We start from the raw sequence: 14,798 nt of genomic DNA, 5'->3' as shown, positions 1-14,798 counted from the left end.
TGAAAGAAAATAATTCAAAAAAATAATTCAGGAATTCTGAATCCACCATGAAAAGAGATTTATTTTCTTCTTTTTTTCTATATTACAATATTTAATTCTTGTAATTATGGTATTAGTATAGTTTATCTCTAAGGGATACAAACTATATCAGTAGATCACAACTCATCCAGTTGGAGTATAAACTATCTAAATTTAATTACAAGATCTAAGATTCAATCTAACATACCACGATCTATCTCTTCAAAGTACGTACTGTATCCAGGGATCACGGCACGTCAATAGAGAGTATAGGCCGTGTAGGCTGGATCAATACCTCAATAAAAAGATATGAAATAAAAGTATAATTTTATTGCATAAAAATTAAATATAAAAAAAAGAAAATAAAAATTTATTTACAGGCTTCATCATATTCCTGGATTGAAGGGATTTAGCCACGCATCAAGCTCTCTAGCTCCATAATCTCCTAATATTTGATCCCTAAAGCTCTTTGAATTTTTTCTCTATTTTTTTTTTGCTTTTTCTTTGATTTTTTTCTCCTTCCAAGCTTATTCCTGGACCCCCTATTTATAGGTAATTTTTTCATATTTTTCTGATCACAAAAGGAGTCCTAAAATCCTTAGAAAACGTATTAATCTTCTAGGAATTTTTCTGGCTGTCGGATCAAGCTTGGACTGCCTAGATCAGCTCAAAAATCAGAGTTATAATCCTTATCAGGGTCGGATCAAATGTCAGCCATCCGATCTGGGTTCTGATGAAGTTCTGGCTGTCGGATCGTGCAAAAGAGTCTTTAACACAGTCGGCAACGAGTCTGAACCGTCGGATCTGGATCGGATTAAATCTCAGCCGTTGGATCACACCTAGGATCTTTCTCTCGCTGTGAGCTGCACCTGTGGACCACGTAACTATTCCTGTGGACCGCACCCTGGCTCTATGGACCAACCGACCGGTCTACCGTGCACTGGAGGTAATATTTTTTATTTTTTAGGATATTTTAGCTGCATTTTTGCTCTAATTTTTACCTAAAAAATTAGAAAAAATATATATTAAATATCTCAAAAATTTTTCTTCATTTTGATGCTTAAATTGCTCAATTAAATTAACATCTATTTTTTTATAAATATATCTAATTTCATATTTTTTTCAAAATCACTTATTTTTTAGAAAAATTCAATAAATTCATGAAATTAGGGTTTTTAAGAAGATGTTAGCACCATAAATTATCAAAAATACCTTCAATAAATGTAAAAATATATCACTTATCACACTTTCTAACTTGAACTTTGCTCGTCCTTGAGTAAAGAAAGAATTTAGATTTAAGTACTATTTAACTTAAAGTCTCAAATTTCACCAAACAATTTTAAAAAGGCCACTGATGTTCAGTAGAGTGTAAATGAGGTATGTCATTGGGATATTAATACTAGTCAATATAAGAGTTAAACTAAGAACACTAAACCTTTTCTGAATTTTTCTAAATTATCGCTACCTTTATCTCCAAATTATTAACCTTCATATGGACAAGTATATTGTTACTTCTGTCCTTCATTTATTGATTGATTTTAATTTTTTTTTTCTTTTTAACATTGTACTGCTATTGAGTGTCTTAATCCTTTAAGCTTTCTGTTTGACCCACGTAGCGAGTTTTCAGTCAATGACTCCCAAACCAGATGGCTTTAGGGCACTAGGTATAAAATATCCCTTGAACCTACTTGCTCGAATCAAACAGGCTACGAGTTAAAACTAGCTTTACAATAAAGCTTCTTTGCCCTTCATATCTTTTGACGTGAAACTCAATGCTTGCTTAGGCAAAGAGGCCTGGTTACTCAGCATGAAGTATTTGAAAATTTTTTTTTTAATATATGAAGAAATGTTTAGTTACCCTATACAAGTCCATAAGAAGTAAACTCTGGTAGAAAATTTTAAAAATGCTCAAAGAAAACTATTTAAGTTCTAAACTTAACTCTTTATTGAGTTTTCTTAATACTTGATCCCTCGATATCTTACAACTCTCTAGTCTGTACATCAATTTTCTTTTAAAATATGCTTGGTTTAACTCAATTCTTAAATGTAATATGGTGCTTAAATACTAAATACTAACTTACTTGAAAATTTTTGAAAATATATTTTTTAAATATTTTAAGAATATTTTTTCCTCCAACTTAATTGACATTGCCCTCAATGGAGTAGAAAAAATGAAAGATACATAAAAAGAGAAAGAAAAAGGAGGGATGTCACCAGATCCAGAAGCTTTTTCAAAATTGGTGCTTCTCCTATTTTAGTCAATATTGCCTTCAAATCCATACAAAGCAAGCCTTGATTAACCTGAACATAATGCAAAAGAAAGTAAAAGCAAAAACTAAAAACTGGGTTGCCTCCCAGAAAGTGCTAGGTTTTAAGTCTTCAGCCAGACTGAACTTGAGATACAGAATCAATTAGAATAAATAGGCTCATGGAGAACCATGGCCTCCTCAATTTTAGTAGGCAATTCCAAGAATGGTTTCAATCGTTGTCCATTTACTTTAAAAGTAGCACCATTGCTTGGGTTTTTGATTTCTACAGCTCTATGAGAAAAAACCTCTTTTACAATATAGGGCCCAGTCCATCTAGATCTAAATTTTTCAGAAAATAAATGTAGCCTAGAGTTATACAAAAGAACTTTTTGACCAGATGAGAATGATTTTCTAAAGATTGCTCGATCATGAAACACCTTAGTTCATTCTTTGTATATCTTAGCATTGTCGTATGCCTCATTTTTGATTTCCTCAAGTTCATCAATTTGTAACTTCCTATGTTGTCCAGCCTCATCTAGATCCATGTTTAGCTTTTTGATGGCCCACATAGCTCTATGTTCAAGCTCTACTGGCAAGTGACATGCTTTACCAAACACAAGCCTGTAAGGAGACATTCCTAAGTTAGTTTTGAAGGTAGTACGATATGCCCAAAGAGCATCTACTAGCTTCAATGACCAATCTTTTCTGTTGGTGCTTACAGTCTTCTCTAGGATTTGTTTGATTTGATGATTAGAAACTTCAACTAGTCCACTGGTCTGGGGGTGATAGGGTGTGGCCAATTTATGGGTGATATTGTATTTCTTCATCAGGGTTGCAAAGGTTCGATTACAAAAATGTGTTCCCTGATCACTTATAATGGTTCTAGAAATTCCAAAATGAGAGAGAATATTTTCTTTTAAAAATTTGATAATAATTTTGCTATCATTCGATCTACATGGCATAGCTCCTACCCATTTGGACACATAATCGACAGCCACTAAGATATATTCATTTTCGAAAGAATTTAGAAGTGGTCCCATGAAATCGATTCTCCATACATCAAAAATCTCAACAACTAAGATTGGATTTAATGGCATCATATCTCTTTTTGTGATCCGTCCTACTTGTTGACATCTAGTGCAACTTTTACAGTACTCATGTGTATCTTTAAACAAATTGGGCCAGTAAAATCCACATTGAAGAATTTTTGTAGCAATTTTTTTGGCTCCAAAGTGGCCACCACAGGCTTGGTCATGACAAAAAGATAAAATACTGTTGATCTCATGGTTCGAAAACGGAATCACGGGTTCATATTTTAGTAATCCTGACAACGGAACCATGTGAAAAGTGGTATATTTTTACATTTATTGAAGATATTTTTGGTAATTTATGGTGCTAACATCTTCTTAAAAACTCTAATTTCATGAATTTATTGAATTTTTCTAAAAAAATAAGTGATTTTGAAAAAAATATGAAATTAGATATATTTATAAAAAAATAGATGTTAATTTAATTGAGCAATTTAAGCACCAAAATGAAGAGAATTTTTTTGAAAAATTTAATGAATATTTTTTTTAATTTTTTAGGTGAAAATCGGAGCAAAAATGGAGCTAAAATATCCTAAAAAAATAAAAAAATATTACCTCCAGTGCACGGTGGACCGGTCGGTCGGTCCACAGAGCTAGGGCGCGGTCCACAGGAATAGTTACGTGATCCACAGGTGCGGCTCACAGCGAGAGAAAGATCCTGGGTGCGATCCAATGGCTGAGATTTAATTCGACCCAGATCTGACGGTTCAGACTCATTGCCGACTTTGAATAGGACTCTTTTGCGCGATCCGACGGCCTAGAAGCAATCCATCACGTGATCCAACGACTGTTATCACTCCCGACTGTGTTAAGGACTCTTTTGCGCGATCCGACGGTCAGAACTTCATCAGAACCCAGATCGGACAGCTGACATTTGATCCGACCCTGATAAGAATTATAACTCTGATTTTTGAGCTGATCTGGGTGGTCCAAGCTTGATCCGACGGCCAGAAAAATTCTTAGAAGATTAATACGTTTTCTAAGGATTTTAGGACTCCTTTTGTGATCAGAAAAATATAAAAAAATTACCTATAAATAGGAGATCCAGGAATAAGCTTTGAAGGAGAAAAAATCAGAGAAAAAGTAAGGAAAAAATAGAGAAAAAATTCAAAGAGCTTTAGGGATCAAATATTAGGAGATTATGGAGCTAGAGAGCTTGATGCGTGGCTAAATCCCTTCAATTCAGGAATATAATGAAGCCTGTAAATGGGTTTTTATTTTCTTCTTTTTGTATTTAATTTTTATGCAATAAAATTATGCTTTTATTTTATATCTTTTTATTTTTTTTTGAGGTATTAATCTAGTCTACACAGCCTATACCCTCTATTGACGTGCCGTGATCCCTGGATACGATACGTGCTTTGAAGAGACAGATCATGGTATGTTAGATTGAATCTTAGATCTTGTAATTGAATTTAGATAGTTTATACTCCAACAGGACGAGTTGTGATCTATTGATACAGTTCGTATCCCTTAGAGATAAACTATACTAATATCATAATTACAAGAATTAAATATTGTAATATAGAAAAAAAGAAGAAAATAAATCTCTTTGCATGGTGGATTCAGAATTTCTGGATTATTTCTCTGAATTATTTTCTTTCATAATTTAATTTACACTTTTAATTTTTTTTGCTATTCTATTTCTTGTTAATCCTTCTACAATCAATTCTCTTTTTATTTCTTCTTAAACAAAAAAGATAATCGCCCTAGATCCCCGTGGAAACGATCCCTACTCACCCTATCTATATAGTTTGAGTTGGTTTTTATTCTTGACCGCCTATGACAGTGATCAAATTTTGGTACAGTTGGCAGGGATCTAGGCACGATTATTTAAAAAAAAATTAAAAAATTAAAAAAAAAATTTTTACTGGGACAAAATGAAAATTGCCGGACACAATCTAAAATCTACAAGCTTATAAGGTTACTGAGAAAGAAATGGATTCCAATAGACAACCTAGAACTCTGTTGGACCTGTGTTATTCGATTAGCTCTGTCCAACCATCTAGAATTAGATCCTCAACAAACAATTTTATAATTGATTCTCAAACGATTAACATGCATCCTACATCCACTGAAATTGAAAATGCATATATTTATTCAAGAAAATTTGAAGATACTAGAATTACAATTTTGACCAATAGAATTGAAGCCTTAGAATTCGAAAGACATATCCAATTTAATCAAGTGCTTGCACCCATGTGCATTGGATGTGATGCACCAGATCATATTGTGGAGGAGTGTCCTTATTTGATGAACCCAACCCAAACTAAGCTCATACAGGAGAGTGCATTCAATGAAAGCTACATAAATGAACCTTATGCACCAATCTATAACCCAGGGTCTAAAGGTCATCCCAATTTTATATGGTCACAAGATGCAACATTAGGAGCCCATAATTTTTATCAACCCTATCTATGACCCAACCAAACACTGAATGATCAACCAGGTTTAGATCCTGAGGAAGGAGTCAACACATTAGAAAAGAGTCTAGATATCTTAGCGCAATCAACATCAAATATTAAAAATACCCTCAATAATTTCATGCAAACTACTGACCAATTATTTAAACAATTGGGCCAATCAACTATAGCGGTTAGTAAACTAGAAGAGGATAAATTATCAAGCCAACTAGAGGATGACCCTAGAGCTCAGAATGGTCTAGAACTTAAAGACCAGTTCAATCAGTTGAGAACATTCAGGTCTGAGGAACTGGAGGACATATCCAAAGTTGATATTAATGAGGTATCCATACCTAGTGACCATTACACTCAACTAAACCCAAAATTAATTGTTGAACCCCTCATGATACTAGTTGAATCTCTGCTTAAAAAGGAAGCGGCAATAATAGGAGATCCAGAAACACTTCCTCAGCACATCGAGTATATAGATCTAGATCTCTTAAAACCCTGACTAGTACTTAAGTTATACCTAGATCTAATTATAAAGGAAGAATTGTTAGTTATCAGGAGAATGAGTCATATAATGGTCCCAAATAGAAAATACCTTGAGGAAGAGCTTGAATCATGTAGAGAATTACAGACTCATGTTAAGATTCAGATAGGAATAGGATAGGCACTCTTTTAGCATTTGGCTGAAGATTTAAAACTTAGAACTTTTTGGGAGGCAACCCAGTTTTCAATTTTTGCTTTTACTTTCTTTTGCATTATGTTCAGGTTAATCAAGGCTTGCTTTGTATGGATTTGAAGGCAATATTGGCTAAAATAAGGGAAGCATCAATTTTGAAAAAAGCTTCTGGATCTGGTGACATCCCTCCTTTTTCTTTCTCTTTTTATGCACCTTTCATTTTTTCTACTCCATTGAGGATAATGTTGATTAAGTTAGAGGAAAAAATATTTTTAAAATATTTAAAAAAAAAATATATATATATATATTTTTAAAAGTCCTCAAGTAAGTTAGTATTTATCATTTAAGCACCGGATTACATTTAAGAATTGAGTTAAACCAAGCATATTTTAAAAGAAAATTGATGTACAGACTAGAGAGTTGGAAGATATCGAGGGATCAAGTATTAAGAAAACTCAATAAAGAGTTAATTTTAGAACTTAAATAATTTTTTTTGAGCATTTCTAAATTTTTCTACCAGCATCAAAGAAGAGTTTACTTCTTATAGACTTGTGTAGGGTAACTATACATTTCTTCATATATTAAAAAAAAAAAAATTCAAGTACTTCATGCTGAGTAACCGGGCCTCTTTGCCTAAGCAAGCATTGAGTTTTGCATCAAAAGGTATGAAGGACAAAGAAGCATTGTTGTAAAGCTAGTTTTAACTCATAGTCTGTTTGATTCGAGCAAGTAGGTTCAAGGAGTATTTTATACCTAGTGCCCTAAAGCCATCTGGTTTGGAAGTCATTGACTGAAAACTCGCTACGTGGGTCAAATAGAAAGCTTAAAGGGTTAAGACACTCAATAGCAGCACAATGTTAAAAAAAAAAATAATCAATCAATAAATGAAAGACAGAAGTGACAATATACTTGTCCATATGAAAGTTAATAATTTGGGGATAAAGGTAGTGATAATTTAGAAAAGTTCAGAAAAAGTTTAGTGTTCTTAGTTTAACTCTTATATTGACTAGTATTAATACCCCAATGACATACCTCATTTACACTCTACTGAACATCAGTGGCCTTTTTAAAATTATTTGGTAAAATTTGAGACTTTAAGTTAAATGGTACTTAAATCTAAATTATTTCTTTACTCGAGGACTAGCAAAGTTCAAGTTGGGGAGTGTGATAAGTAGTATATTTTTACATTTATTGAAGGTATTTTTGATAATTTATGGTGCTAACATCTTCTTAAAAACCCTAATTTCATGAATTTATTGAATTTTTCTAAAAAAATAAGTGATTTTAAAAAAAATATGAAATTAGATATATTTATAAAAAATAGATGTTAATTTAATTGAGAAATTTAAGTACCAAAATGAAGAGAAATTTTTGAAAATTTTAATGTATATTTTTTTTAATTTTTCAGGTGAAAATTGAAGTGAAAATGGAGCTAAAATATCCTAAAAAAATAAAAAAATATTACCTCCGGTGCACGGTGGACCGATCGGTCGGTCCATAGAGCCAGGGTGCGGTCCATAGGAATAGTTGCGCGGTCCACAGGTGCGGCTCACAGCGAGAGAAAGATCCTGGGTGCGATCCAACGACTGAGATTTAATCTGACCCAGATCCGACGGTTCAGACTCCTTGCCGACTTTGAATAGGACTCTTTTGCATGATCTGACAGCCCAGAAGCAATCCATCACGTGATCCAATGGTTGTTATCGCTCCCGACTGTGTTAAGAACTCTTTTGCATGATCCGACAGCCAGAACTTCATCAGAACCCAGATCAGATGGCTAACATTTGATCCGACCCTGATAAGGATTATAACTCTGATTTTTGAGCTGATCTGGATGGTCCAAGCTTGATCCGACGGTCAGAAAAATTCCTAAAAAATTAATACATTTTCTAAGGATTTTAGGACTCCTTTTGTGATCAAAAAAATATGAAAAAATTATCTATAAATAGGAGGTCTGGGAATAAGCTTTGGAAGTGAAAAAATCAGAAAAAAAGCAAGGAAAAAATAGAGAAAAAATTCAAAGAGCTTTAGGGATCAAATATTAGGACATTATGGAGCTAGAGAGCTTGATGCGTGGCTAAATCCCTTCAATCCAGGAATATGATGAAGCCTGTAAACTGGTTTTTATTTTCTTCTTTTTGTATTTAATTTTTATGCAATAAAATTATACTTTTATTTCATATCTTTTTATTTTCTTTTGAGGTATTGATCCAGTCTACACGGCCTATACCCTCTATTGACGTGCCGTGATCCTTGGATACGGTACATACTTTGAAGAGATAGATTGTGGTATGTTAGATTGAATCTTAGATCTTGTAATTAAATTTAGATAGTTTATACTCCAACAGGACGAGTTGTGATCTACTGATATAGTTCGTATCCCTTAGAGATAAACTATACTAATACCATAATTACAAGAATTAAATATTGTGATATAGAAAAAAAGAAGAAAATAAATTTTTTTGCATGGTGGATTCAGAATTTTTGGATTATTTCTCTGAATTATTTTCTTTCATAATTTAATTTACACTTTTGATTTTTTTTGCTATTCTATTTCTTGTTAATCCTTCTACAATCAATTCTCTTTTTGTTTCTTCTTAAACGAAAAAGATAATCGCCCTAGATCCCTATGGAAATGATCCCTACTCACCCTATCTATATAGTTTGAGTTGGTTTTTATTCTTGATCGCCTATGACAGCAATCAAATTTTGGCATCGTTGCTGGAGATCTAGGTACGATTATTTAAAAAAAAATTAAAAAATAAAAAAAAATAAAAAAAATTCTACTAGGACAAAATGAAAATTGCCAGACACAATCTAAATCTACAAGCCTATAAGGTTACTGAGGAAGAAATGGATTCCAATAAACAACCTAGAACTCTGTTGGGCCTGTGTTATTCGATTAGCTCTATCCAACCGTCTAGAATTAGATCATCAACTAACAATTTTACAATTGGTTCTCAAACGATTAACATGCATCCTACATCCACTAAAATTGAAAATACATACATTTATTCAAGAGAATTTGAAGATACTAGAATTGCAATTTTGACCAATAGAATTGAAGCCTTAGAATTTGAAAGACATATCTAATTTAATCAAGTGCTAGCACCCATGTGCATTGGATGTGATGAACCAGATCATGTTATAGAGGAGTGTCCTTATTTGATGAACCCAACCCAAACTGAGCTTATACAAGAGAGTGCATTCAATGAAAGCTATATAAATGAACCTTATGCACCAATCTATAACCCAGGGTCTAAAGGTCATCCCAATTTTATATAGTCACAAGATGCAACATTAGGAGCCCATAATTTTTATCAACCCTATCTATGGCCCAACCAAATACTGAATGATCAACCAAGTTTAGATCCTGAGGAAGGAGTCAACACATTAGAAAAGAGTCTAGATATCTTAGCGCAATCAACCTCAAATATTAAAAATACCCTCAATAATTTCATGCAAACTACTGACCAATTATTTAAACAATTTGACCAATCAACTATAACGGTTAGTAAACTAGAAGAGGATAAATTATCAAGCCAACTAGAGGATGACCCTAGAGCTCAGAATGGTCTAGAACTTAAAGACCAGTTCAATCAGTTGAGAACATTCAGGTCTGAGGAACTGGAGAAGATATCCGAAGTTGATAATAATGAGGTATCCACACCTAGTGACCATTACACTCAACTAAATCCAAAATGAATTGTTGAACCCCTCATGACACTGGTTGAATCTCTGCTTAAAAAGGAAGAGGCAATAATAGGAGATCCAGAAACACTTCCTCAGCACATCGAGTATATAGATCTAGATCTCTTAAAACCCCGACTAGTACTTAAGTTATACCTAGATCTAATTATAAAGGAAGAATTGTTAGTTATTAGGAGAATGAGTCATATAATGGTCCCAAATAGAAAATACCTTGAGGAAGAGCCTGAATCATGTAGAGAATTACAGACTCATGTTAAGATTCGGACAGGAATAGGATAGGCACTCTTTTAGCGTCTGGCTGAAGACATAAAACTTAGCGCTTTCTGGGAGGCAACCCAGTTTTCAATTTTTGCTTTTACTTTCTTTTGCGTTATGTTCAGGTTAATCAAGGCTTGCTTTGTATGGATTTGAAGGCAATATTGGCTAACATAGGGGAAGCACCAATTTTGAAAAAAGCTTCTGGATCTGGTGACATCCCTTCTTTTTCTTTCTCTTTTTATGCACCTTTCATTTTTCCTACTTCATTGAGGATAATGTCGATTAAGTTGGAAGAAAAAATATTTTTAAAATATTTAAAAAAAAATATATATATATATTTTTAAAAGTTCTCAAGTAAGTTAGTATTTAGCATTTAAGCACCACATTACATTTAAGAATTGAGTTAAACCAAGCATATTTTAAAAGAAAATTGATGTACAGACTAGAGAGTTGTGAGATATCGAGGGATTAAGTATTAAGAAAACTCAATAAAGAGTTAATTTTAGAACTTAAATAGTTTTCTTTGAGCATTTCTAAATTTTTCTACCAGCATCAAAGAAGAGTTTACTTCTTATGGACTTGTATAGGGTAACTATACGTTTCTTCATATATTAAAAAAAAAAAGTTTTCAAGTACTTCATGCTGAGTAACCGAGCCTCTTTGCCTAAGCAAGCATTGAGTTTCGCTTCAAAAGGTATGAAGGGCAAAGAAACTTTGTTGTAAAGCTAGTTTTAACTCGTAGTCTGTTTGATTCGAGCAAGTAGATTCAAGGGGTATTTTATACCTAGTATCTAGTTTGGGAGTCATTGACTGTAAACTCACTATGTGGGTCAAACAGAAAGCTTAAAGGATTAAGACACTCAATAGCAGTACAATGTTAAAAAAAAAAAATCAATCAATAAATGAAGGACATAAGTAACAATATACTTGTCCATATGAAGGTTAATAATTTGGAGATAAAGGTAGCGATAATTTAGAAAAGTTCAGAAAAGGTTTAGTGTTCTTAGTTTAACTCTTATATTGACTAGTATTAATACCCCAATGACATACCTCATTTACACTCTACTGAACATCAGTGGCCTTTTTAAAATTGTTTGGTGAAATTTGAGACTTTAAGTTAAATGGTACTTAAATCTAAATTCTTTCTTTACTCAAGGACGAGCAAAGTTCAAGTTGGGAAGTGTGATAAGTGATATATTTTTACATTTATTGAAGGTATTTTTGATAATTTATGGTGCTAACATCTTCTTAAAAATTCTAATTTCATGAATTTATTAAATTTTTTTAAAAAATAAGTGATTTTGAAAAAAATATGAAATTAGATATATTTATAAAAAAATAGATGTTAATTTAATTGAGCAATTTAAGCACCAAAATGAAGAGAAATTTTTGAAAAATTTAATGTATATTTTTTCTAATTTTTCAGATAAAAATTGAAGCAAAAATGAAGGTAAAATACCCTAAAAAAATAAAAAAATATTACCTCTGGTGTATCGTGGATCGATCGGTCGGTCCACAGAGCCAGGATGCGGTCCATAGGAATAGTTACGCGGTCCACAGGCATGGCTCACAGCGAGAGAAAGATCCTGGGTGCGATCCAATGACTGAGATTTAATCCGACACAGATCCGATGGTTCAGACTCATTGCCGACTTTGAATAGGACTCTTTTGCGCGATCCGACGGCCTAGAAGCAATCCATCACGTGATCCAAGGGCTGTTATCGCTCCCGATTGTGTTAAGGACTCTTTTACACGATCTGACGGCCAGAACTTCATCAGAACCCAGATCGAACAGTTGACATTTGATCCGACCTTGATAAGGATTATAACTCTGATTTTGAGCTGATCTGGGTGGTCCAAGCTTGATCCGATGGCCAAAAAAATTCTTAGAAGATTAATATATTTTCTAAGGGTTTTAGGACTCCTTTTGTGATTAGAAAAATGTGAAAAAATTACATATAAATAGGAGGTTCGGGAATAAACTTTGGAGGAGAAAAAATCAAAGAAAAAGCAAGGAAAAAATAGAGAAAAAATTCAAAGAGCTTTAGGGATCAAATATTAGGAGATTATGGAGCTAGAGAGCTTGATGCGTGGCTAAATCCCTTCAATCCAGGAATATGATGAAGCCTGTAAATGGGTTTTTATTTTTTTATTTTTGTATTTAATTTTTATGCAATAAAATTATACTTTTATTTCATATCTTTTTATTTTCTTTTGAGGTATTGATCCAACCTACACGGCCTATACCCTCTATTGACGTGCCGTGATCCTTGGATACGGTACGTGCTTTGAGGAGATAGATCGTGGTATGTTGATTGAATCTTAGATCTTATAATTAAATTTAGATAGTTTAAACTCTAACAGGACGAGTTGTGATCTACTGATACAGTTCGTATCCCTTAGAGATAAACTATACTAATACCATAATTACAAGAATTAAATATTGTAATATAGAAAAAAAGAAGAAAATAAATCTCTTTGCAAGGTGGATTCAAAATTCTTGGATTATTTCTCTGAATTATTTTCTTTCATAATTTAATTTACACTTTTGATTTTTTTTGCTATTCTATTTCTTGTTAATCCTTCTACAATCAATTCTCTTTTTATTTCTTCTTAAATAAAAAAGATAATCGCCCTAGATCCCCATAGAAATAATCCCTACTCACCCTATCTATATAGTTTGAGTTGGTTTTTATTTTTGACCGCTTACGACAGCGATCAAATTTTGTAGGTTAGTAGTCACGTTACTCAATCAATCCTAGCTAAGGATAACTCTAGATTTAGATAGCTCCTAACTTGTTAAGGTTGCCTTTGAGCATTCTAGGTAAAAGACTAGCCACTCAACTGGTCAGGTAAGTGTAAGGTCGGTGAGGGTCCCCCCGTTGCTTTCCTTAGACACCAACTGAGTTGGCTAGGTAAGCAAACGGAACCAATTAAATGATCACTTTCCTTCAGGACGTAGTTCTTGAACCACTTTCCTAGACACTAGTCAAATTGACTAACCCTAACCCAATCTTACTCTTAGGATCTCTTGTCCTATTGAGCTCGAAAGTTCTTAGGGGCCAACATCTAATTGATTTTAAATTAAGGTTTAGGTCAATGCAATATGCAGGATGGTGGTTTGTGGGCCAAGGAAGGGTGATGAAATCCTCACCTTATCTTGTTTAGGATTTATGCCCTTAAGATGTTTTATGGATTTATGTAATGCAAGAAGAAAAGATGACCATATTTGATAGTTAGTTAAGAGTAAATTGATTTATTTTATTTTTTAGGTTTTGTGATTAAGTTTCTAATTCCTTGAGTAGATTATGTGGTGTCAATATAAATTTTTTTTTTTTAAATAATCGTGTCTAGATCCTGACAACAGCATCAAAATTTGATCGCTGTCGTAGGCGGTCAAGAATAAAAACTAACTCAAACTATATAGATAGGGTGAGTAAGGATCGTTTCCACAGGGATCTAGGGTGATTATCTTTTTCTTTTAAGAAGAAATAAAAAGAGAATTGATTGTAGAAGGATTAACAAGAAATAGAATAGCAAAAAAAAAAATCAAAAGTGTAAATTAAATTATGAAAGAAAATAATTTAGAAAAATAATTCAGGAATTCTGAATCCACCATGCAAAGAGATTTATTTTCTTTTTTTTCCTATATTATAATATTTAATTCTTGTAATTATGGTATTAGTATCTCTAAGGGATATAAACTGTATCAGTAGATCACAACTCATTTTGTTGGAGTATAAACTATCTAAATTCAATTACAAGATCTAAGATTCAATCTAACATACCACGATCTATCTCTTCAAAGCACGTAGCGTATCCAGGGATCACGGCACGTCAATAAAGGGTATAGGCCGTGTAGGCTGGATCAATACCTTAATAAAAAGATATGAAATAAAAGTATAATTTTATTGCATAAAAATTAAATACAAAAAGAAAAAAATAAAAATCCATTTACAGGCTTCATCATATTCCTGGATTGAAGGGATTTAGCCACGCATCAAGCTCTCTAGCTCCATAATCTCCTAATATTTGATCCCTAAAGCTCTTTAAATTTTTTCTCTATTTTTTCTTTGCTTTTTCTTTGATTCTTTTTCCTTCAAAGCTTATTCTCGGACCTCCTATTTATAAGTAATTTTTTCATATTTTTTTGATCACAAAAGGAGTCCTAAAACCCTTAGAAAACGTATTAATCTTCTAGAAATTTTTCTGTCCGTTGGATCAAGCTTGGACCGCCCAGATCAGCTCAAAAATCAGAGTTATAATCCTTATCAGGGTTGAATCAAATGTCAACCATCCGATCTGGGTTCTGATGAAGTTCTGGCCATCGAATTGTGTAAAAGAGTCCTTAACACAGTCGGCAACGAGTCTGAACCGTCGGATCTAG

The sequence above is a fragment of the Elaeis guineensis genome, chromosome 6 (assembly GCF_000442705.2).
Source record: "Elaeis guineensis isolate ETL-2024a chromosome 6, EG11, whole genome shotgun sequence".
Taxonomy (NCBI): Eukaryota; Viridiplantae; Streptophyta; class Magnoliopsida; order Arecales; family Arecaceae; genus Elaeis; species Elaeis guineensis.
This window is presented reverse-complemented; position numbering follows the sequence as displayed.